Source organism: Emys orbicularis, chromosome 2, assembly GCF_028017835.1.
Source record: "Emys orbicularis isolate rEmyOrb1 chromosome 2, rEmyOrb1.hap1, whole genome shotgun sequence".
NCBI classification, from domain to species: Eukaryota; Metazoa; Chordata; order Testudines; family Emydidae; genus Emys; species Emys orbicularis.
The window spans coordinates 102,518,679-102,543,768 of record NC_088684.1 but is presented as its reverse complement, the minus strand read 5'-3'; the positions used below and the strand labels follow the sequence as shown (position 1 = coordinate 102,543,768).

The 25,090-nt window shown below is 38.8% G+C and overlaps 1 protein-coding gene across 1 annotated transcript in view; it reads left to right on the top strand.

Annotated features, from left to right (window-relative positions):
* Positions 1-711: 711 nt before the first annotated feature.
* The window catches only part of ZNF516 (zinc finger protein 516), a 133,300-nt gene continuing 108,921 nt past the window's right edge, over positions 712-25,090 (top strand). Inside the window, exon 1 of the mRNA XM_065399218.1 lies at positions 712-989. The gene's annotated coding sequence lies outside the window, so the exon portion shown is untranslated. The remainder of the gene's footprint in view (positions 990-25,090) is intronic.

Sequence of the window (25,090 nt, the reverse complement as noted above, 5' to 3'; positions counted from 1 at the left end):
TAAAACAACTGCCCAATTCACTCCGGAGATGGCCAGAATCACTCCTTGTAGACGGAGCCCAGAGGATGTCCAAAGAGGAGCCTTTATTCTTTGGCCTTGTGCCACATACTTTATTTCATGCCTGCTACACTAAATGAGTTAACTACCAAAGGGTTTTTCATTAACTCGACTTGGCAGCCACATATTTAACTTTAAAAAAAAGAGCGTAACTTAATTTAAAAACGGATCTGAACAACACAGCGTGGAAGACTTTTACTCCTATTCAGCCTATTTTAATACCAGATTACCTTTGTGCCCCTCTTCTTCTCCCCAACCCCGTGGGTCTGGTGCTTTCAGGGAGGCTTGTTGGGATGGGAAAGGGAATTGCTCGACTTTGTCTTCACCGTTGCATTCCTGTGTTGCATTAATAGCCTGCATCGCCTGGAGGAGGCAGAACACGAATGCAACAAAAAATGCAACGGCTTTCAGATTGGTTGCTGTGGTAGAGGTGGTTTTGCAGGGCTGATGTGGCTGGAAGGTGTGTGTGAGAGAGAAGGGGAGGGTTTGTACCTGGGCTGGCCGCACGAGGGGAGCGGGCCAACCCCAGCAGCAGCTTGTTGCTGTGTGTTCAGTGCCGAGGGAGGGAAGCAGGGAGGAGTTTGGCTCAAGCAGCTCTTGCATTCAGTTGTCCGCCTTTATAATGTAGCCAGGACGTCACAGCCATGTACTGTAACACAAGAAGTTAAAGAGGCAGAGGGGAAACAGCCACCCCTCAACTTCTAGCCCTTAACAAAGGCAGAGGCAGGCAGGGATCTGTCAAGAGACACAGGCGCCGAGAGGGGAGGAAAACACAACTGGGGGGGCTCGGAGAGATCCAGGGAGGCGCAATTAATGGAGGAGGAACGTTTTGAGGAGGCGAGGGAGGGGGCAATTGAGCTCAGGCTGCCCCAGAGTTGCCCTATTGGATTACGTGGGGATCTCGTTGCTGGTGAAGCATAGTGGCGTGCAAGGTAATTTACTTTCTATTTTAAACTCCAGTTTGTTATTGTTGAAGGGAAAGCGGGGGGCGGGGGGGGACTTGTTGCAAGGCGTGGCGTGCCCAGAAATAATTACGTAAGTATTCAAACCGGCTTGGTGTTGCTGACAAGAGGGGCAGTTTGTTCTAATGGCAAGGAGGGAGTTTGTTCCTGACAATGTATCGATTTGGAAAGCTTGAGAGAAGGGGATGGGGAGGAGGGGGTGAAACAGAGAGAAACATCGCTCTCTGTCTGTGGACAGATGAAACTTGCTTGCAAGGAACCCAGATGTATTTCTGGGCGTGGGATAAGGCACTAATACAGTGTAGTTCTGCAAAACAAAGGGGAAGGATGGTAGCTGAATTGCAGTTTTCCTGCGTTCACATTACACTGTTGGGCTTTTTTTTTTTTTTTTTTTTATCTCTGATAACACAGATGAACGGACACAAGTTCTGATTAATTCTACTGTATGAGTGAGTCACAGAAAATCTTTATCTTTCAATATTATGGTGCCACTTTCTCATTAGTGAAGGGAGGACTTTTATAGTTTGTTTTCAAGTGTTCTGTAGCTGGAATGCCCAGGAGACAATTAAAAGTGGGATCAATTTTTTTAAATGCTGTTAACTCCAAAATATCACACTAAAACAAAGGTACTTCATTTCATGTAGTAATGTCCATTAATCACATAGATGTGAAGTAAATACCATTTAAAATTGTTCTCTCAAGCTGAAGGCAATAATTATGTTCCTTTCCTCAGTAAAATCTTGTCTGTACAGTAATCAAAATGAAACTGTTCTTCATGTAGCAGATAAATACTTGTATAAGCTATTTAAATATTTTTGATGCTAAGGTAACATAGGCATCATACATATGTTTTGGTTGCTGTGGAAAAACAACAACCCTCATTTATGTAGTGTTGCTTCGTTTTATGTCAACATGTCCTTCAGTTGTGTCAAAACAAAACCTGAAATAAGCTGTCCTGTTTATGCTTTCTCTCTCTCTCTCTCTCTCTCTCTCTCTCTCTCTCTCTCTCTGTGTGTATATATATATATATATATATATATATATATATATATATATATATATATATATATATATATATATATATATATATATATATATAAAAATTGAATGTATTCTGTCAGGTGGTGAGAAGAGATAAAGAATGGAATTTATCTGAGGTTTTTCTAGTAAAACTGGAAGCTGAAGTTGTATAGGAACACCTGTGGTGTAATTAGTATTACAGTTCAGTTATTCAAGGAGACATCTTTAGTTTCACAAGAATAACTGCCATAGCCATCTTGAATAAGCTCTGTGTAATAAAGTGATCTGCATGTATATTTGTTTTACTTTGAAATAGTGGTATTATGTATACCTTCACTAGTTCTCAGACATTATAAAAGACTCTTTTCAGTTGTATCTAATAATCCTCTTCTGAATTCATTTGCAGGGCCTTGATCCTTTAAAGTCCAATGATGTGATATCCTGGTTAGCAAGACATATTCTGCATTACTAATGAAAAAAATAAAACCCAAAACTATGATCAGATTGCATTAATTTGAAGTAGTTGAACAGTGCTGATAGAAAAAAATCTGAGAGAGAAAATTTAAATAACATGGTCTTAAAACACTGACTGATATAACAGATGGGTGTCCAACACTTGTTGTATATCAACAAAGAAGTGGTGCTCATAAATTAGCATAGCTTCTTTCTAAGAGGTTTTATAGCTCATCGTGACCTTTTAAATTGCTAAACATTACTAAAACAATATGCATCAAGAGCTGCAGTCTCTCACTAAATATGACTGATTATTACTCAGTAGTCTGGGGAAATGAAAATAGCATTAATACTAGTGATGTAAACTATCTATTGTTATGACCTCAACAACTGACTTGCTGCCTGGAAAGGAATTACAGCAGTGACATTTAACTTATATAGATTAAAGTTTCCCGACACAGTGAATATCACCTTTTAAAAAAATTAGCTATATCTTATTTTTCTATAAGTAGTCATAGCACAGTGCCATCACCAAGATCTAACAAGACCGGTTATCATCACAGGAATAGTCAGTGAACAGATAAAAATGATTGTCATCATTCCAAATGTTCTTTGCTTGTCAAACTGCCCTTAGCAGCACCTTTTCTCCATTCAGCTTTACTCCAGCAAACATAGAGACTCCTCCCCCCAAGAATTATTTGAGAAGGAGGAAGGGGAACCGATATGCCTCACTTGAGTGAAAAATGAGAACCCGTTAAAATTATACTTTCTTGGTGATGTTTGTGTGGCATACATCTGATGGCATGATGTAGGACAGACTGGAGGAGTATAATCAGATGAATGATGTAGATGCTAACTTTTGTAAACTTTGGGCAGTCTGTTTATTTAGCTTTGTTAAGGTCATTAAGTGCAGTGGGCCAAATCCTCAGCTGGTGTATATTCATGTATCTCCATTGACTTTAATGGAGTTACACCAGTTTATACCAGCTGAGGATCCAAGCCGATTACTTTTACACTGTGATTTTTTCCCCCTACCCTTGTGGAAGAAAATATAATTACCATACTTACTAAGGGCTTGATCCAAAGCCCACTAAAGTCAGTAATAGCTTTGGAGGGCCCCAATACTGCAAAGACTTACTTATACCCTTAACTTTACACACCACTTACTTAATTGGGATGATTCATAATGTGTTTTTGATGAAAAAGAAAAAAAAAGCAAGTGTGTAAGTCTTTGAGCTTGGCTCAAGTTTGTAGATCCCATACTCAGATTGGAAAATTGTGTTTAGGGTGTCCAACTGCATTATGTCTTAACACCATAACAGTAGGAAGCTGAAATACAAACTGATTGCATATAGCAGGAATAAACTTGCCTGAGCCTGTGCATTTAACTCGTAAAATGTGCTTGTTTATATTTTTAAGACACGAGGGTGAATGTGTAGATGTATGCGTTTTAAGGATGAACATGTATTAGATTTCTACCAGAAATGGCATTAAAAAAATCCCCCACTGTTGCTCTTTTCATAACTGTGCACTGTTTGTCAGTTTGGCAAGAATGTATGAGCCTTTTTATACTTGCTTTTGCCTATGAGCTCAGTGCTGTCCTCTGATATACATGTCCTCCGCGCCTATTGACTTCAGTGGGAGTTGTATGAGTGTATCTCAGGGTAAAATTGTGCTCTGTATATTTCAATAGCGGAGATTCCAACTGTTTGGAACCATGGTAGATTGGAAACTATGAGCTATCTTAACTTACTTTTTCTATAGCCATAAACTGCATCCAGATAATTAATGACTGGATGGCAAAAAACAGCAGAAAGTCAAATTTATTTGATTAGGCATCTGCAATATAAATATTTGAACCTTGCAGTAACATTCCTTTTTCAAAGCAGACATCTTACATGATGTAAATGTTTATACATTTCAATGCTAGGATAAAGCTGTTATGATTCAGTCACTTAGGGCAAAATTCTGTTTTCGGTTACACCACTGTAATTGCACAGTAACTCCACTGTAATCAATGCAGTTACTCTGGAGTTACATGGGCATAACTGAGAGCAGAATTTAGCCCTTAATTTCTTAAAAGAAAAAAATGGAACCTTCCTTTTCCCAACATTTGTACTAAAAATACTCTCAGCAGAAATGATTTTAATAACCTTGGTATTACTGAACCTGCTCTAAAATGTACTAGTGGATCATGGTTCAGGTAGTTAACATTACCACAGCTTTCATTAGTATTGTAGTACTTGAGTGCATGTGTTTACTTTCATTACCTGACTGTAATCCTGCAAATGTCCTGTCTCTTGGCTTGCTAAACTTGCTTTCCTGTCTGAGGCCACTGATGATGATTACCTAACATTGATGATTAATTTTGCTGTTGCTGTTTACACCTTAACTCAGGTATCAGTAGAACTACATCAAAATTGGTATACATTTCCTATAAACAGTTTCTCCCTACATTCCAGAAGCTGGTTTACAACAACAGTTCTTATGCAAACAGTCTCAGGATATTATGCATGTGTTACTATGTTTTGAAGGGATATTGGCAAACTCTATTTACATGATGATAAAGTTACATATTTAGGTTTGTTAATGAATTCAGTGGTCTAAATTGTTTAAAACCTTATGGGAAGAATTAACAGAGACTTTTAATGTGGATTCAGAATTACTTACGTTGAGCTGAGTATTTCAAAAGTATTTTGATTTTTGCTAACCTTTCACTAAAATGATGACTTATTGGAAATAATTGAATTAGTACCATCAGTAGAATATTATATTTAACACTTGCTTAACAAAGTCCACATTTTACTATAGACGGATATAGAAGTCATAGCCCAGATTTTGCTGTCATGTATACCAGTGTAAATCCATTGTTACTCTGAATTTACACTGATGTATGTGGGAGCACAATTTGGCACATAGTGCTTAGCTTCTCATTAAAGTTGATACAGTTACTAAATACGTTTCAAATCTCTAAGAAATGTGTATTGTCTATCTCTTATCTGTCCGTTTTCTTTACATCTTGCTGTCTGGCGTTTGAGCTTTCCTTTCTACATGGTGGCTGTCATGCTTATGTCTAGAAGGAAATGTTTTCCTCCATCATATTTCCAAATTGCAAAGTACTGTAGTATAATTTTGTGGCTCCCAAAATTTTTAAGGGCAGTTTCTGAAGTGATCTAGCTTTTAATCTTTTTTTTTCAAAATGAAATGGAATCTACAAAGCATGTACAATTACAATCTGCAACTATTCTTAGAATTCAGACATGTTTAGTATATACTACAGTGATGAAAACAAATACTTAACACACAGGGTAATGGCTGGATACAGGTAATTTAGAAAAACCAGTAGCATTTACTCCAGCTACACTACATCTATTTCATATATATTCATTCTGATAGATTGCTTCAGTCTTTTTGTGTGTGTCTGTAGCTAACAAAATAATATATTTCATGAAATTACTGAAAAGAATGTAAAGAAGATATGGAAGATCTATGCATCAGGCAGTTCTGGATCTGAATGTTTGCTGAATATAAGACCTACTAATGTATTTTAGTGTTTTCAAGGCACAAGTACATATTTTTCTTTTCCAACAGGTAAAGTAAAAGAAACGCTATTGAGTTGGCATGTCACTTTTGCTCATGTCAGATCAGGCTCCTTGATATGGCTGCACTATTATTAATTTTTTCCCCTCTGTTCATTTAAAAGGATGGTGAGCAGGGAAATGGTGTTAGCTTTCAGGACATACTGTGACAGACTGATGGAAATTGAGGTGCTGTTTTTATTTTTAATTTATTTATCAACCCTGATTTAAAACAGTCCTCAGGTTTCAGAGTTTTTTCCAGTAGTATGACACTTTCCAAAATGTGTCTTGATCACAATTATAGTTAAAATTAAAAACATTTTCCGTGCTTGTCATGTTAAAAATAGATTTTTTTTAAAGGAAATTATTCATGTTCTTTGTTTTAAAAGGGCAACATGTGTGTTTCTTCACCATATGGTAGCATTTAACCCATATTGTATGAACTGACTAGGAGTTGCATTTAAGTGTTGATTTATTTCAGTACTTCAAAATGTTCTTTGTCTGAAATCTAGTACAGTAAATGATGCTTTTAAGGTTGTGCAATGGAACGCTGTGTTTAGCAGTTGTGCTTTGCTGTTACAATGATACTAGGTTAATGAGTAAGCGCTTTTTTTTTTTTATTCTCAAATAATTTTCTTAAAAAATAATCCAGCTCTGAATGTTGAAATGATTTGTGGGAAGACTTATTCACAATAGTCAATGACACAATATGGTGTCAAGAGTTGCAGGGTGAGATGTTGCAGTCTCTGCTGGCTGAAACTAGAGCTGCTCCTTTGATGGTTGAGGATATGCTAAGCAAGATTTAGTTCTAGTGCCCCAATAGTCTGCCCACATTAAAAGGTGCATTCTTGTTCACTTTGGTCTAGACTGTGAAGTATGTATGTTGGTGAGCAGACCAGTATTACCAACCCCAAGTATTATAAAACTATCAGTCAGCCTCCCAAAAATCATGGGATTAGTTTAAAAATCATGTGATCATTATTATTATTATTATTTTTAAAGAAAATACATTTTGAGTTCTTTTGTTTGCTTTCTCGTTTTTGAGCTTTTAGGGCTCACATTTTCAGTCTTCACTGCAGCCATGAGGGCTAGATGCTTTTACAATAAAAGCTGAAATTCTCCTATTGTTGTTTGACTCCAAGAATTAGGACTTTAATGGAACACCAAATATTATTAGACTTGCGATAGAACTGTCAGAGTTGGCGACATTTAGTTACGTACGTAAGTAGTCCCATTGACCAAAGTGGAACTGCTTGTATGAGTAATCAATTGCTCTCCAGTATGTGTAAGGGGCTTACAGTCTGTCCCTTAGTGAGGTCTTTTATGGCCTTAAAGTATACCCTTGAGTAGAAAAATATTCCAACATATCCGTAATGGTGCACCGTATAAAAGATATGTTGGCTTCTTGTAGTTGCAGATTGTACTCTTAATAAATTAATTTGTACTATAGTGATTGTAAGTACATGGTACATTTCTTAAATCATGTCATTGGAAGAGCTCTGTATAATACTTCTACTAACCTCAGTAAAATAAAACGTGAAATAAGATTTCCAACCTCCCTCCTGTTTTGAAACCATTGAGGTGTGCACTGGGGAGAATCTGTTCCTCTTGATGTCTCCTTGAATGCCACTACAGGTTTCATATATTTTCATACCTGGTCCCTTGCAATGTTTTGTATTTAGTCCTCCCTATCATTGTTTAACAGCAGTACCTTGTTGACACCATATTTAATAGCAATACTAATGTTGATTTCAGGGACAACGTATTTCAAGGGAAAAAAGAGATAAATGTGTGTTCATTGATTTTCAGGAAAATCTGTAGGGACAGAATAAATACATGCTGCATGTAGATAAGCCCTGGTTCCTTTTCTTATTTTCTAGATGAGTTTTACCTCTGTAAGTGAACGCTATGAACCGTGATGCATAATTTATATTGACATTAACAGTGATACTAGAGGAATGTTTTAATGCCAGTTTGAGAAAATATCACAATTAATGTTGATAACCCTGGTCCCATTAAATTGAAATTGATTTTAGTAGAAACATCCATGCCTGTGGCATGACCATAAGTGGTATGATGAAATAATTCACTCCTTTTCATAATGCCAAGCATATTGGAGAGTTCATGTTATCATGAACAGTGCACACCAGGTGTCAAATGACTTGACAGATATACAGCTTCACTTCTGAATGGTTTCTTCCAATTAGAAAGTAACAGTTTTTAAAGGGATCAACAGAGTAACGGGGGTCTCTGAATTCTGTAATGTCAACAGGTGTGTTTTTGCTATTGTTATTTATTCAGATAGTTTTTAATGAGCCACAAACTATTTGGTAAATCTTGGGTAAAGTTAGAAAACAATACTACATGGAAATCGTGGGATTAATGGTTTAGTGGTAGGGATTAAAAGTGGTCTCAGCAAATTACCCTGTTGATAGAGAAGCCAGAATCTGTTAATGGTATTACAAACAGATTGGTTTATCAGTCAGTTATTTTCTAGGTTGATTAGGGATTATAAATTGCTCTGTATTTGTACTACAAAAGTAAATTGTGTTGGGACTGCTAATATTCCACATAGTTATTTTAAATATTAAGAGCAATGTCAGATAACTTTTAAATCCTTATTTAGATGGGCATCAGTTGTGGCCAGAATTTTTCAAAGCGGATGCTTATAGTATTTGGATACCAAATAGGTGACCTGACTTTCTGAGGTTCTGAGGAATGGAAGCTATAAGTGCTTGGGCATCTCTGAAAATCAGGCCATCTATTTAAATGCTTAATTTTAGTGCTGAAATTGTTGGCCTGTGTCTTTATTTGTTTCTTTGCAGAACCTTAGCATGTGTTGGGTGCTTCTGATAATCAAAATGATGTGCACTTTCTTTTAAACCAGTGGTTCTCAACTTGAGGGTCACAACCCTGGAGGAGGAAGGGAGTTATGAACACGTGTCAAGGAGTGGTGATCACTCTGCCCTTCCCATTTTGCTGTTTGGAAGTGGGGGGAGTCCTGGCTAGCTGAGAGGGGAAGGGGCAGGGGTGAAAGTAATATTAAACTCTTACCGGTACGGGGGCCGGTTCCGAGCCCGCGGAAGGGGCGGAGCTGGGGGGGTCAGCCTCCTCCAGCCAGCCCATCCATACTGCTTGGCCCGCGCCACCAGGGGCTCCGGTGGCGATTTAAAAGGGCCCAGTGCTCTGGCTGCTACCGCGGCAGCAGCGATCCCAAGCCCTTTTAAATTGCCAGCCCCGGGGCAGCTGCCCCTTTTGCCCCACCCTGTCGGTGGCCTGGGGGACGCAAAAGGGACAATGACATTAAAGTGGTGCATACGGGCCGGTACCGGCTTCTTACCGGTATGCTGTACCAACCTGTACCAGCCTACTTTCACCCCTGGGAGAGGGGTCTTGGTATGAACTTGGACAAGGGGGTTGAGGTATGGAAGAGGTTGGTTGTTTTAAATAGTGACTCTTGTGTGCTATATTCTAATTTTTAGACATAAAATTCTCTTCCCATGTACCAGTAGTTCATGTTTTTACCATTTATACTTACCTCATAGGTCACTTGCTCCTCTGTGCCTATGCATACAACAGTTGGTGTAAACTGGCACATTCTGAGAGTCTCCCTGACAGAGAGGAGTCACAATGGAGTCCTTCAGATATTTGCTGCATCTTTCTACGTTTGTCTTGGGAGATACCGTTGCTTTCATTGTGCTGCCTTGTGCTGATCTGCAGTTTATAGGCTTTTCATTACTAGCCACATTAGGGAAATGCTGTTGTTTGCCACTGGAAGTGAAATGGCAGATAAAGAAAATTGCCAAGTATGATAACTTCTTAGATGCGTCTGGAGCACTGCAAGGAAGATTCACACACTAGACAAAATCGTAATTGTTCTCTAATACTTTGGCTCTTACAAGAGAAGAAGGGGAGGATTCTAGTGCAAGCAGAGAAATCTCAAAATGGTTTAGATGGAAAGTGGAAGATCAAGGTCGCTGCATAGAAAGCTGGAGGTTGGGCTGCCAAATTTACTTGTTCTCATGTTAGATGAATGAATAGCTGCAAGGACATTGGTGAGTTGAGTAGTTTGAGGGGAGGAGAAAGGAGTGGAGTCCTTGAGAAGTGTCATAAAAGTTAATTCCTTGCCTTTTTAATACCAGTCTCCTTTTTCTTCTAATTAAAAATCTAATACTCCTGAAAATATTCAATGTTCTTAGTTATTTTGAAGGAGCAGCCCTCTTAGAATGATGAGAAGGATCAAGGCTTGCATCCTCAAAGAGTGTAGGAGTAGATAGATGGTTAACCTTGCTCTTTTGGGTACAGCATTTGAATTTTGCAACTCTGGAGTACAGGAGATCAGACACAGAGAGAGCAAAATGAACACAGTGAGAGATTAGTTTTTCTTTGACAGGGTTCAGGGTAATGGCAGGAACAACAAGTCTGCCTGAATTTTGGCTTGGGTCCTATCTCTTCCATAACCTAATTATGTAGACTGGGACAGGTTATTAAGCAGCATATGGGGACCCTTTATTCTCTCAGCCAATACTAAGATGGGAACAGTGCCATTTGGGTCACATAAGTCGAGAGAGAGAGAGAGAGAGAGAGAGAGAGAATGCAGTCAGGGAGTCTTTGTCTTCGCTTTCCCCATTTCAAGAAGATGCATGCTCTTCTCAGATCTCTAAATAAAGGGAAGAGACAAGGAGATATGTGACAGCTAAGAGGACATCAGACATCAAGCAAATTTTTGTTGTTGTCCTTAAGTTTCTGTTTTCACTTTGGTTTGCTGAATGTATTTTAAGGAAGTGTGTGGCACTTAAGAGGCTGAAATTCCTCTGCTTCACACTCTGATTGAATTTAGTCTATACTTTTGGCACAATAATTCTTCATAGGACAATTGAAATTTCCTCAGTAACTTTTGAAAAAGAAAATATTTACTACCTTTTGCATAAGAAACACAAATATATTTTTTTTCAACCCTCTGCCCCGACCAAAACAAACCAACTTTACTCCGATTTTTCTCATATTCCTTTGGGGTTTGTGCGGACAGTGGTTGTTTAGCTAGAGGAACCCAAACTTCTCCCATGCTAGGACACACACATTTTGATAACATCTTGGAGCTAGGCCACTTTTGAAATTCTGAAGTTGAACGCACACAGTCACTCCTCTCATTCAGGATAAACTAACAGAACTCTGCCAAGATTAGCTGATGGAACTGTCAAGTTCTGTCAGCTGCCTCTGTTTTCCAGTGCGGAAAGCCTGCTTTGCTACCTCACCAGCTCTGCTCCTCACTCAGACAATAGGGAGCTGGGCTTGGGCAGCAGCAGGTAAAGTGAGTGGGGTTTGAGCAGGGCTTTGGGGTGAATGGAAGATTTAATAGGAGATGCTTGTGAGTGGGATCCATTTCTATGCGGGGATGCTGGGGTGTTTCTGAGAAACCAGAGGCTCTTTATTTAGGCACCAGTGTAGAGACACTTGACCTGAGCTCTGTGGCACACCATTCAGCGGCATTGTAGGGAGCCAGGGAGCGTTAAGCAGCTGTGTGGAGGGGGTTGTTGGATTGTCTTGTGTTGTATGGTGCCTAGCACGGTGAGAATGTGGTCCGTGATTAGGGCTCCTAGGTGTTATGGTAATACAACTGATACATAATAATAATGGGCAGAGTGGGGAGGGTGAGGAGTGGAGATCTTTGGGGGGGGGAATGGCGCATAGAGAAGGAGGGGCCAGAGCAGGGGTGTGTGTGTGTGGTGGGGAGAATGGAGAGGAGTTCCACTTTGATTAACCACCTGTGGTTCATCAGAATTTAGATAATCTCTGATGACTCACTTATGGTTTGTTAGAGTGCACATAGATCTTCTCCCCACTGCTCCTTGCTCCTCACATACTACTCTCACATAGCCCTGCTCCGTCATATGCACCCCTGGTCCGCACCATGACTCCTACTCTCTGGCTATATTCAGTTTTTAAACACTGTCATAAAAAGCCTGAGTAGTCGGGGTGGGGTTGTGGTTTGAGGAAGCATATTGAGGTGTGGGGCTGTAGGCAGACATGAAGTGGCGCAACGGGGGCAATCTGGGTCATGCACTGGAGGCTGTGGGAGGAATTGGGCTGTGCCAGGGAACAAGGGGAAGGAGTACAGTTGGGATTGGGGGGCAGGGTATATGTTTATCTTGTATCCATCTGAATAACGTTTAGCATTTGCAGAGATTTCTTAAACAAGTTCCATCAAACAACAACAAAATTTATTTTGTTAACACCGGTTACAGTTGCTCAAGCGTTCATACTACCAACTCATTCGTAAGAAAAATCAGGAGTCAAGTCACTAGTTAAGTACACACACAACCTTTGAAATCTACAGTTGTGATTACCTCTTGCATATCCACCGCCCACATCTGCCGCTTCCCTTCACAACCCTAACTCTGACCAGAAACATTGACGGTTGAAAGAAGGAAACATTGGTGGTCTTCATAACATCACCTTAATAACATTGCTATAAACATAAACTATAACACTGAAAAACAATAAATATGATACAACCTTTTCCACTAAAAAACAATTCCCTTGATTAACAATCATCCAACAGAACCCACTTAAACACAACCATCCCCATACACAATAAACACCTACACTTCTGTGTGACACAAGTTCAACATTTTAGATGATTAGAAAAGCTCCATTTCTAACCACTATGCTTGGTTGGAGTTAAATTATGATTATTTCTTATTTGTATTATAGTAGTTCCTAGTGGCCATGACTGAGAGCAGAGTTCCATTGTGCTAGGTGATGTACATACACCAAATCTTCAAGGCAGGGACTGACTGACTTTGTATATCTTTTGTGTGCATGTGGTTATATGGCTTTGTTAAATGTGTCATTGACATTCTTTAAGGCATATCTGCTATCAAGTTAAATGTTAAGAAATAGCTGGTAATTACCAAAGCCCTCTTTAAATTAGTATTAAACTATCACAAATTAAATAAAATCTGCGTAATCTCAAAATTACTGTACATTTACCAAGCAGTTAGTCAGAGCTGGCTCCATGCTGACATTTAAAAGATGTGCTGTGTGTGGAACCTGGACATTTGGCAATAATCTTCCTGGCATCAAACGCTATCTGGATGGTCATGCTGTGGAAATGCTTTTTGTTTTTCTCAAAAATCAGCTGGTGCCACACAGGGAGTGAGTGCCATCACATCATTCCTAGGACTTCTAGGAAAGCGGTAATGATAAAGAAGCCTTAACTGATTATTCTGTTGCTGTTGGGGAGTGCTTAGAAACTTGATAGATGCCTGAATATCCTGGCTGGCGAGGAAATGAGTTTACCAGATACTAGGAGGCTGATTCCATGCATCATAGTGAAAGGGCACAGAGTACTTTTTGAAGAGCAGGAAGGGGGAAACATTTGGCTTGACTTGTTGAGTAGAATGCATTCATGTAGGCTCAAAGTGTTTGCATGCTCAGACTGGGTAGCATGGTGTACACTAACCTCCTACCTTTGTTCAAACTTTAATGGAAATTTTTAAACAATTGAAACATTTTTTTTTTTTTTACAATATTGGGATATTAGTGGATTATACAGCATACTTAGTCCTCACATAGAAGTGAACCAAGGGTCATTTCTATACATTCTGTGAACCAAATGCAGATGGGAATAAACCAGTGCAACTCCCTGGGCAGCCTTTGGGCCAAATTCAGTGATGATGTAAATAGTTGTGTAAATTACAAATTGGGCAGAAATTTGTGTATGTTGCAAAATAGTGGAATTTGTATCAATTTGGCATTGATTAGGAACTAAGTTTTCTGCTCAGTTACTCTAGATTTATATTGGTATAACTCCATTGACTTCAGTAGAGTAATTGAAATTTACATCTGTATAAGTGAAATCAGCATTTAGTCCGAGGTCTTCAAAATGAGCATAATCTATATGCCAGGGAATAGAAGATGGGCTGGGGGCAGGTAGCCACTTGTAGCAGGAAAACTAATTAACAGGAAGAGATAAGATAATGGAGGACTCCATGTTTCAATGTAACTTGCATCATCCTCAGCACTCCCAGATGTAGTCCTGGTGTAAGCAAGGGCAAACTTTGCTTACTCCCTTTTTCATAGGTGCTGAATTTGGTTCCCATAGAATACAAAATCAGTGTAATTTAAACTCACTTTCTGATCGTAATTCTGATCTCATTTATTCCAGGTCTGTAATTTACACTACCACACAGATCACTGCTGAACTTGGCCTGTTTGTGTGAGCACATAGTCTTCTGTGTGCATACACACACAAAAATATAACATTCAAGGGCTTGATTGTGTAGCTCCTACTGACATTAGTGAGTACTTACTACTCACATGAGGAATAGTCCCATTGACTTCAGTCGTCGGTAACGATTGCACAGGCTTGTCCTAAGTGGGGGTAAAATTGCTCAGTAGTCCTTGGATTGGTATTTCCTGCAAAAAGAGCTTTAGTATTACAGGCTATACTCTTACAAGTGTGAGATTTGCATGTTGTTTTCACTTCTGCCACCAGCATCAGCAACCATTTAAAAATGGAACTGAGGAATGTGTATATAAAAAACTCATACCTAGTACATGAAAAATAGGATCTATTGTTACACAGTTATCTGAAACTGAGTAAAAGATAAAAATAAATATTCCTTTTCTTCCCTTTTCCCATCTCCCCAGGCCCTTCCCTCTGTCTGGCCAAATTTCTGTCCTTGGTTACATGCCGACAACCCCATTGACATTGAAATTGCAGGGGTGTAACTAAGGGTAAGTTTTATTCCTCTCTGTATACGGGAGGTACATGTGTGTGCTATATGAATCAGGTGTAGGAGCTGGTTAATCATGAAAGAAAAAATGGCACATGAATGAAATGTGAATGAGAAGAGCCATGGTCACATTGTTTGCCTAAAGATGTCATCATGGCACAGACATGCTGAATATTTTCTTTAGTTGCTAGAATATGACAAAAGAATAACTTGTTAAGTAACATCAGAGAAATGTACTTGCTCAGTAGACTAGCAGCAAATGTACAATACAGTAAATGCCAAAGGCAAGAATTCAATTTAATAGTGACTTAAGAACCATGCAATAGTTCAGAATTTTGCTTTCCACATCTCATGTCTTGATAAAAGAACAAAAGATTTGACTTTTTTTTACCTCTCTAAGAAACAGTTCCACTTTACAGAAGATGCGCATTGGTTTTACCAGTATTTAGTTTTAAAGACTATACCTGGACAAACTTCCTAACATTGAAACTTTATAACTTTGTGTTTGTTTGGATGGACACACACACACACACACACACCGAGTAATGTCACAGATATATTTTCAAACTATAAAGGTGTGTGGTGCTAATCAGAACCAATAGGTACTCTTAAGGCATCTTTACATTTCCAGTTAGGTTTTGAACTTTTGGACTACTAAATTTTATTGTCCTCGTTAAGAGTCACAGTCAGTGGAGTCAATGGAGTTAGACCAGGAATTAATTTAATTAATTTTTGTTAAATATTCAAGGGTTTTCTAGTTTGATTTTTAGATTAGTTTAAAACAGGTTAGAAATTAAATTCGTTTAAAATCTTTGGCTCGGGGCATCCATACTGCCACCGTTTTCAATCAAAATAATTGCCACCAGTATGAGGCTTGGAAGTGCTTTCCATACTTTAATAGTTTTGCCCTGATATTCCACCCTAATCCATGTACGCAGACACTAGTGGCCACTGGGTGGCCCCACTGAAGTCAGTGCAAAGGTTTGCTCACACGGGTCATCTTGCACAGTTGGATGCTTGATTTCAAATGCAGCCTGAGAGTCATAATTGGCCAGTTTTTGAACTCAAACTCATCACACTGGTTTTCCTGATCTTTTTAGCTTCCAGAGTATTTGAATGTGAAAAATGGGTGATTTACTTTAAATAGTTTTCCTTCTATGTTTGTCTTGCTATCTGCTACCCAAAAAGACTATATTTTATGCATGAGTGTAATCTGTCCATTAGTTTATGGCTCCAAAGTCTTCCTGGAAGTGTCACAAATCCAGTGTCCCTGAGTGCTAGATTTAGTATTTGAAGCTCAAATTTAGTTTTAAAATCTATAAAACGTCTGTACTCCTACAGCTCCCAACCGGTTGTGCTTTCAAAGAAGCTCAAGCGCTCAGATTATTGTTTCCAGAGTCCACTTTAATTTATGTTTAGTCAAATGGTTCACTATCCATCTTCAAGGGTTACTGTCAACTTGAAAAATCACATTTGCCTGAACATTTTGTACCTAATGTAGTTAAAAGCATACTTACTCCTTACAACCAGGACAGAGCTTTACTGGGGTTAGAACTGTGGCCTTAGTACAAATGATCTTTGGGTCCAGTTCTTCCACCTGGAAATATGAAGGAAACTAAATCATATCTACGACAAGGGCCGAGCCAGTAACTCAGTATGGAGAGTGTTTCTCAAATGAGGTTGCACATTTATTAGGAAAAAGTGGAGAAGAAAAAGAATTTGGATGGATGGGGGGGGGGGGGAGGGGGGCGTTAAAAAACAAACATAGCAAAATGAAATAAAAATCTGGTATATTAAATAATCAGACAAACTACCAGTGGCCCAATTCTGATTCCTTTGCCCAGCTACCCTAAATGCTGCAGCGTGATGGCATCAGTGAGCAGGCGGAACTGAGTGTGGTTCAGTTGTGCTGGCGTGACTCCCCTACCTGAGTTCACTTGCAGCAGCAGCCTCTCTGTGTCCTAAGGTGATGTCAGGATGTCCTCATCCACATCCTTGATGCTGCCTGCCCATGCACTCTTAAGGTGCACATCACTCCTGAGAGCCTCCACTCCCTGATACACTCAGGAGCCATCTAGATGCTGGGATGAGGTGACAGCCGGGAGACCTGGTCTCTCACACAATACCTGGGATTTCTACAGCTGAAAGGAGTTAGTAAGAAAGTTATTTTTCTCAGTTTATTTTGTTCATTTATGCATGGTCACTTTCAGTTTCTTCTGTATGGTAAATTTCTTTGTTGCTGAAAAGATTCTTATAAACATTGATAAGGAAGCAGAAAAATCATTTTCATTTCATGTTTTTAAAGAGGTAACCCCTGTCCTCTCAAATTGTAAGGTGCTTTATCAGAATCAGGATTTCTTTCTTTTTTTTTTTTTAAATTAGACACACATTCAAAAAGTTTCAGGTGACGGAGTCCCTTCAAGCTTTTTTGCTGACAAGACTTCCTTGCTTGAGCAAAGTTGAATTGCTTTTATAGGTGCCATCCAAAATGGCTGCTTAAATCCACGGGAATTTTGCATGAGTCAGTCTCACCCATTTTTATCAAAACTACACTCTTATTGAGATTAGCCACTGTAAATGCCAAAGACCGGTGCAAATAGAGATTCAGACTTAATGGGATGATGAAATATATGCAAATCTTAAGCACATAAGCAAGATTGATGCATTTGTTTAATCACATTTAGAGATCCAGGGGCAGATCAGAGCATGGAATTTGCCCCTCAGTTTGAATGGAGAAAACTGTTCATGTTGCAGATAAAACCGAAATTCAAATCTTGCAAAGATTTACACACCTTCTTACCATTTCAAATTTGTTAGTAGCCCCATTGACACTTCAATGGGACTATTCACAGTGCACAAAGTTAAGCAGTGTAAGTCTTTGCAGTGAGAGGGCCCAATTTCTTTTTAACCCCTTGTCGCTGGGAGTCAGGTTTGTTGATTAAGTATGATTCTTATTGCTAACAATGTGCTATGCAGACACCACTGTTCCATCAAATTAACATTGATTTCTATTATGGGGCAAAAGACATAACTGTCCACTTAAACAACGAGGAGTCTGGTGGCACCTTAAAGACTAACAGATTTATTTGGGCGTAAGCTTTCGTAGGTAAAAAAAACCACTTCTTCATATGCATGCAACTATCCATTTAACACGCAATGCATTTGATGTGTTTTTTTTAAAGGGATGAAGTAAATATCAGTGCTATTTAAATATGGCATTTTCCATATCTACTATATTTAGATTGGGAATGTTGCAGAAATAATCAATGGGCTGACACAGTCCTTATTTTATTCACCATTGGTTTATTTCCCAATTTGTTTCTATCAGTACATGAGTAAAATTTTCCAAACCACTTAAGACAGCTGAATCCCACTGACTTTCGATGGCTCTGTGTACGTTATGAGTGAGGTATGTTTCCTCTGCTCACTTATACTTGCTCACGTTAGCTCTCATTAAGCTAGCACAAGTATAAGTAGCATGGGCAGCAGCAGTGGAGGCATGGCTTAGCTGTGCCAAGTACATACCCACCTGTTTCAGGTGGGTTTGTACTTTGGATGGCCAAGACTCTGCTGCAATTGCCTGTGCTACTGGGCTATGCTTCTATTTATACATGCACTAGCTTGATGAGAGTTAGCATGAGTAGGTACATGTGAGCACACCCCTACCTTGTAGTGTGGATGTAGCAAATGAGACTTAGGCTCCTAAACCATGCAGGTGCTTTTGAAAACTTTACGTCCATACACTCGTGATTCAGTGTTAGCTCAGCTAAAGTAAACTTGTTTGTGGTGGGCATGGCCATTTTGCGGAGAACTCAGCCAGCTGAAAGCTTCATGAGAATCCATCAAAGCATTTCTTACTGGGCTAATCATTGTGGTATCTAGGCTGCAAAAACTAAATTAAGAATCACATTGGGCCAGATTGTGCAAATTATACGCGGCCCTGACTAAGAGGTGGTGTGGAGCTGCACTTCTCAGAGGGAACTCCAGGCAGGGTTAAGGCCTCAGGGCACAGTCCTTCACCTTGCACAACCCTGCCACACAGAGGTAGTGTGGTGCAGCTTGCTCCCACTCCCCAGCTAGCTCTGCAGGTCAGTGTAAGGACAGCATGATCTCACCTCTTCCCTTTCCTGTCCCTGTTGGGTTGGCTTGTGCCTTTAATTACAGACCCTTAGGGGAAGGGACTTCAATTGCAACCTGTCACTGTGAAGGTGATTCAAGACAGGTAGGAAGGTGCTTTGGAGCCTCTTGTCCTCACACATCTACGTAGGGAAAGGAGACAATTTAGCCCATTCCTTTTGTCTGCAAAGGATCCATCATCTCTTGATATAACTTCTGTTACTTAATGAGAGATTTTTTTTACAACATTCATGCAAAATCCATTCTTCAGCTGTTGTAACTGAGGGAAGGCCTTCTCAAAAGAGAGGCTCTGGCCTTTAAATGGTCAGGCTCTGGCTTAACTTGATATCTGGTGTCAGAGTTCTACAGCTCATGGAGTTTCACTGCAAAGCAAGAACACCCTGTCCTCAGCTCTGTAACATGCAGTCTTGGGCATCATCACATGTACCATTCCTAGGAGAGCACTGTTGTCTCACTGGATCCTGGATGGAGAAGCAGTTTCAAAGATAGCTAAGCCCTAACTCAGTAAGGGATTTGGGGATTCAGACCAGGATGTTGAAATGAATGAGGAGCCAGTTGAGTAGAGGAACGCTAGTGTGATATGCTCCTGTCAGCCTTGTGAAAGGTGACTGTGCCTGCTGGAGTTGTGATGTAGGCCATCACCATCAGCCCAAGGTAGAGTGCTCTGCAGCAGTCACATCTGGAAAAAGTGATGAAAAAAGTATTGATATTAGGCTAGATCCTTGTCCAAGAGAAGTGAGCATATTGTCTTGGCTAGTCAAAGATGGAAGAAGGCAGTTCTCCTTGCTGTAAGTAATTTCTGTTTAGAACAGTCCAAAAGGACACAGAGATTGCATGTTACCTTGACAATTAGTGGACACATACTCTTAATAAAGGTCAACCAACATTCCGATCATTTCCTTAAAATGTCATTCTCTTCCTCTCAGCGATACTGCTTTCTTATAGGGTTGATATTAAGCCAATTTCTTGTTAATCCAGGTGCCTTATTTTTCTCATGTACTGCGACATCTAGGTGTCTCTGAAGTTTGTGTCCGGTAAGAGAGATGTATGGGTAGGTGGGTGTCATTAGCACATTAGTGGCATTGGAGCTGATGATGTGTTATGAAATGAGCTAGATCCTCCATAGATTTTTGAAAAGGAGAGGAGATAGGATTGAACTGTGGGGTGGCCTACATGCCCATAAACATGGTAAGGCCAAGTTTATGAAATTAACAATGAATAGTGAGATTTAGCCAGTCTGTACTTGGTTACTATCTCCTTGGTTATTTGAAAAGATGACCTCCGTGGCACTGGCAGGTTAGAGATCTTGCAGTTATTGGTGCAACAGGAAATCCTGACTTCCCTAAGGGCCTCTGAGTATTTAAGAGGCAACCTATCGTATATTATACATGTACTATTGATTTAATAATCTGCAGGGGGTTTTTAAAGCCAAATTAAAAAATGGAGCTTGTAGACGGATTCAGATAAACTAGATCTCTATTAATGCAAAGGGATTAAAATATAACTGTTCAGTATTTACATAAACATCCATTATATTAATGTACAATAGACAATTTATGCAAGCCGTCCTTGAGGGCTTTCCTTTTCTTACTTAAATTTTAAGAAGAATTATTGACTTTTCTGGACAAGTTGATTTTATGTAAAATGTCATTGTTTTAGTGCATCAGGTGACTTCTAGTAAGTAATCAAATTACTTTTCCGTACATATAAGATCTCATGATTGTAATGGCACAAAATCAGAATGAAGTGTTTTGTTTCAGGTTGTGTTTATCTGAATTGAGATACTTCGGTTTGTCATACCAAATCAAAATGTTGCATTTTGACTCGGTTCGACATTAAACTATGTCTTCCCTGACATGAAGCCTGATGAGAACTGTAATTCAGGCTCCTCACACCCCTCTCCACCCTATGGGCCAGGCTCCCATGCTGACTAAATCTCTCGTGATGCACTATGGGTGGGACCAGGAGGCACCTGACCTACGGCTTTCATGGCATTGCACTGATTTAAAGAAAACATGGTTTCATGTTGAGCTGAATCAAAACTAAACATTTTCGTTCGGCTATGTTGAAATGTTTAATTTTGATTCGGGAATGTTTTGATACTTCCCAATGGAAAGTTTTCGTTTTTCTATAACAAATAAATATTTGCCACAGAAAGACATTTTTCACCAAAAATTTTGTTTAGTTGAAATCCCAGTTCTCCATCGAAAAACAGCTTTGATGGAACATTTTCGAGCTGCCCTAGTATACTTTTTTATTTAAGAAAAGATATCTGCACGAACAAAAACTCATAAAATACAGCTGATTAACTTAAAGTGGCAAGAAAATATTAGGGAGTTGGGGGCTGGGGAGGGAGGGAAAAACAGCCTGTATTAGTGTAATTGTGATTAAAATTGATGAAATAAAGAGTTCATAATATTGAGTTTATAGCATGCTATGCCTATCTTAGTATGGCTTGCTCTTTCACCATTTAAAGTCACAATGGTCATTTCAGTTGCAATATCTCAGTAAGGTTGAGAGAAGGTACACTTTAATACCTCTGTTCATCAGACTCCATCTTGTTGATCTCTAGTACACATATACATAATTTCTCCAAACTTGTCCTATATCAGTGCATACAAGTGGCTTTACTTTTTACCTTTGTCCCTTTCAGGTAATGTAGATAAGAGAAAATCAGGTTTTCTTCTTCTGCTCTTTAGACCAAGGGCATGCTGCCTTGATTAACACAGTAGTTTCCTGACTTCAGCAGGTGGAAGTAAGCCTCTTAGTGGTTACGCAGAAGAATTTTAATTTGCACTTAGACTTTTAGGCAATTATGCCTGTCTGCCTTAGGGTTATAAAAATCACCAGCTCAGTGGGTTTTATCAGATTTTATCAGGTTCTTTTTTTCCCCATGTGGCTCTGAAGAACAAAACGTGTATTTGAGAATATGTTGATGCTAGAAACATAAAGCTATAATTTCAGTTGATAAAAGAAAACTTCAGTTATTCTTAAAAGTTAAAAGGGAAGTGATGAAACACTAAGATTCTTGGTGTGCTGATAAAGAAATCGCAAGAAAGTTAGAAGCCTCAAGAAGGAGGAGGGGAAACGGAAGAGTCATTGGTGATTGGAGATAGGGGCATTGTGAGAGAGTGAAATCAACTGTTTGGATGTTGAAGAGAGGGGAATCATTAGAATGGTCATCTGTTATGGAGGGCTTTGTTTGCTGGAATGTAGACATTTCTGATGGACAGGTAACGTTTTTAAATAAAGATGGCTAGCTCCTCTTTGAGTCTACACAGTGTTGAAGTCACTGAATGATTGTTTCTGATTCTGATGGTTGTAAATGTAAGAGCTGCTGATTGATATGTCAAACAGGTGATTTATATTTTGTGATTGCCAAACATCATTGAATGAATTTATCTGACTCAGTGTGCCTGTAGTTGAAAGATGTGCTAGGAAATAAGTGTTGAATGAAGTAAAAAACAAAACAAAAAGATATTATTTTCAAGTAAAATGTACACATTGTTAAGTAACAAGATGTAAATAGCTTTTGAGCAGTTCTTTGACATCAGTTTAATTTAGGATCAGTGTGTCTGTTCATTTTCAATGCCCCAAAATGGAAAATACCTGTCAGTGATTATACAATAAAAGTTGCAGCCTTCTTTTATGCTAATAGCATTACCCACAACATAGCAAAAAATGGGCAGTTTAAAGAAATGATTGAAGCACATCACCCTCGATAAACTCCTCACATGCCTACTACTACATTCTGCAAGTGAAAAATCAGAGGAAAAATTAAAGGAAGGACTGTAGAAATAAACACTGACTTTATGCAAGAGCACATGAGAAATGATTCAGTAATAGCTACAAGTATTCATACAAGGGGGAGGGGGGGAAACAAGCACTCCCAATTAATAGTATCGATTCTACATCTGAAAAGAGAACTGCCAAATCCTGTGTCCAATTTGTTGAAGATGTCCTCTAAAAATACAGGGAAAGTATGATGGGGTGGTTTTGCCATTTGCTTAGATGACAAAGATAATAAAAAAAGTAAAGAACTTCTCAGTGCAGTCATGCTAACTTCTGAAATACAGGTGTCAGTACCCTATTTAAAGCTCAGTGAGAAGGTTTACAGTTTTTTCCACCACCACCATCAGCCTCATGGTTGGTTGACTGAAAAAAGGAAAATTGATGCCCTAGTCTTCCATCGACACATTTTCACTTTATTTTTGGAAAGCAGCATGCATTTTGTAGGTTTTTGTGATACTTTGTTATAGCTAGGAAGGCTACACAGATTACTGATTTAGGCAAAAACTTTCAGGCCTGGGTGCCTAACGTTAGACTCCTAAATCCATCATTATGCATTTAAGTGTAAGTAGCCGGATCCTCAGAAGTGCTGAGTGACTACAAATCCCATCTAAGTCCATAGGAGCTGCAGGTGCTCAGCACCTCTGAAAATTGGGCACTTTTATTTAGATACTTAACTGTGGATTTAGGAGCCTAAATTTGGACACCTGGACTTGGAAAACGTTTACCTATTGGGAACCTGCGTTGTGTTTCTTGATGCAATAAACTATCATAAAAATGTTAGCACCTAGATTTGAAAATTTCAGCCTTAGTTTCAAAGAACTTTAAACAGTGCAGTTCTTGTTTACAGAAAATTAGTAACATTTGATTACTCCCAGTATTTTAAAGCACTGTCTTTTGGGAAAATTGTGCAGTTACATATGGAAGTTATTGATTTCAACTTCAGTTAAACAAAATGTAGAACACAATCCTGTCGACACTTAATACATGTGAATAATTTTAAACACGTGAGTAGTTTTATTGGACTTAATGAGATTATTTATGTGGGTGAAGATACTCAAATGCATACATGCTTGCAGGATTGGGCCTTGGTAAAGTGTCAGTTAATGACTGATAGACAGCTATACAGCTTCATTTTTCTTTGATTAAGTTGAACAAAAAGAAACAAACTTCTTTTTCAAATATATGGAAAGCATATCAATGCAGCCTGGCACCAATCTAAACATTCAGTTTCAAAATGAAAATCATGTTAGCTCTTCTGTTGTTTCAGTAGGAGGAAAAAAGTAATCTGGAAATAGGATGGGGTTTGGATTTTTACATATTTCACCACTTAGTACAATAAATACATTCATAGACCTTTACTAAAATGTATCTTTATGGTATTCTCTAAATATAGAAAATGTAATGGGTGTAGTTTTTTCAGTAGCAGTGTGAAAAATAGAAAGAACATAGAATCCTTAATAATAATAATAATTTTAAGTTATAATTCTGAAGTGCTGACTTCACCATACTGAGCTATTTAATGGTTTTACATAGAGCCATGAGACGGATCAAGCTTTTTTCTAATACAGGGCACTTTAATACACTGTAATTTGAGTGTATCAGTTATTTATATGTAGGCAGCGTACAGCAAAACATGTGGAAATGTTATGACTTCATCTTTTTAAAAAAACCTGTTCATAAAATAGCAGTTTTAAATACAACCTGAAATACCACGAAACAAATGTAGGCAAAATATGAGCTGCAGAACACATACATTTCCCTGTTGTTATTAAACTTTTAACAGGATTCACCGTGTGTCATTTTAAAATGACTTCCAGGTATTATCCAGAATGGTTTAATAGCTTTAGATACTTTTTGGCTTGTTCTGCAGAAGAAAATGGGTCCCTTTCTAAGTAGCAATTAGAACTTATTGAGACCTTTTATATTCTAAGAGATAGAACAAAGCGGGTTTGCTTTAAAAACTTGGTCAATAATTCAACTATAGTAGGTCAGAGCCTTTTCTCTAAATCATATTTATTTTTATTTTTGTATATGCATTGCAGTGGTGCTTATCACCATGGAATCTGATTACACTTTATACAAACAAGTAAATGAGAGAGTATTGTAAATCACAGCTGCGATTTCCTAGAGGAGCCCTAGAGAGTTGGGCACCTAACTCCCTTAGCCTATGTTGACAATCCCAGTCTACATCTCTGTGTGTGTGTGTGTGTGTGTGTGTGTGTGTGTGTACACACACACATACTATAGCATATGACTATCTGATTAAGCTTTGCCATATTAATTATAGCAGTTGAGGAAGCAGCTGCTACTATAGTTAAGGTTCAGTTCCATCTCTTATTCTAATCTCTCT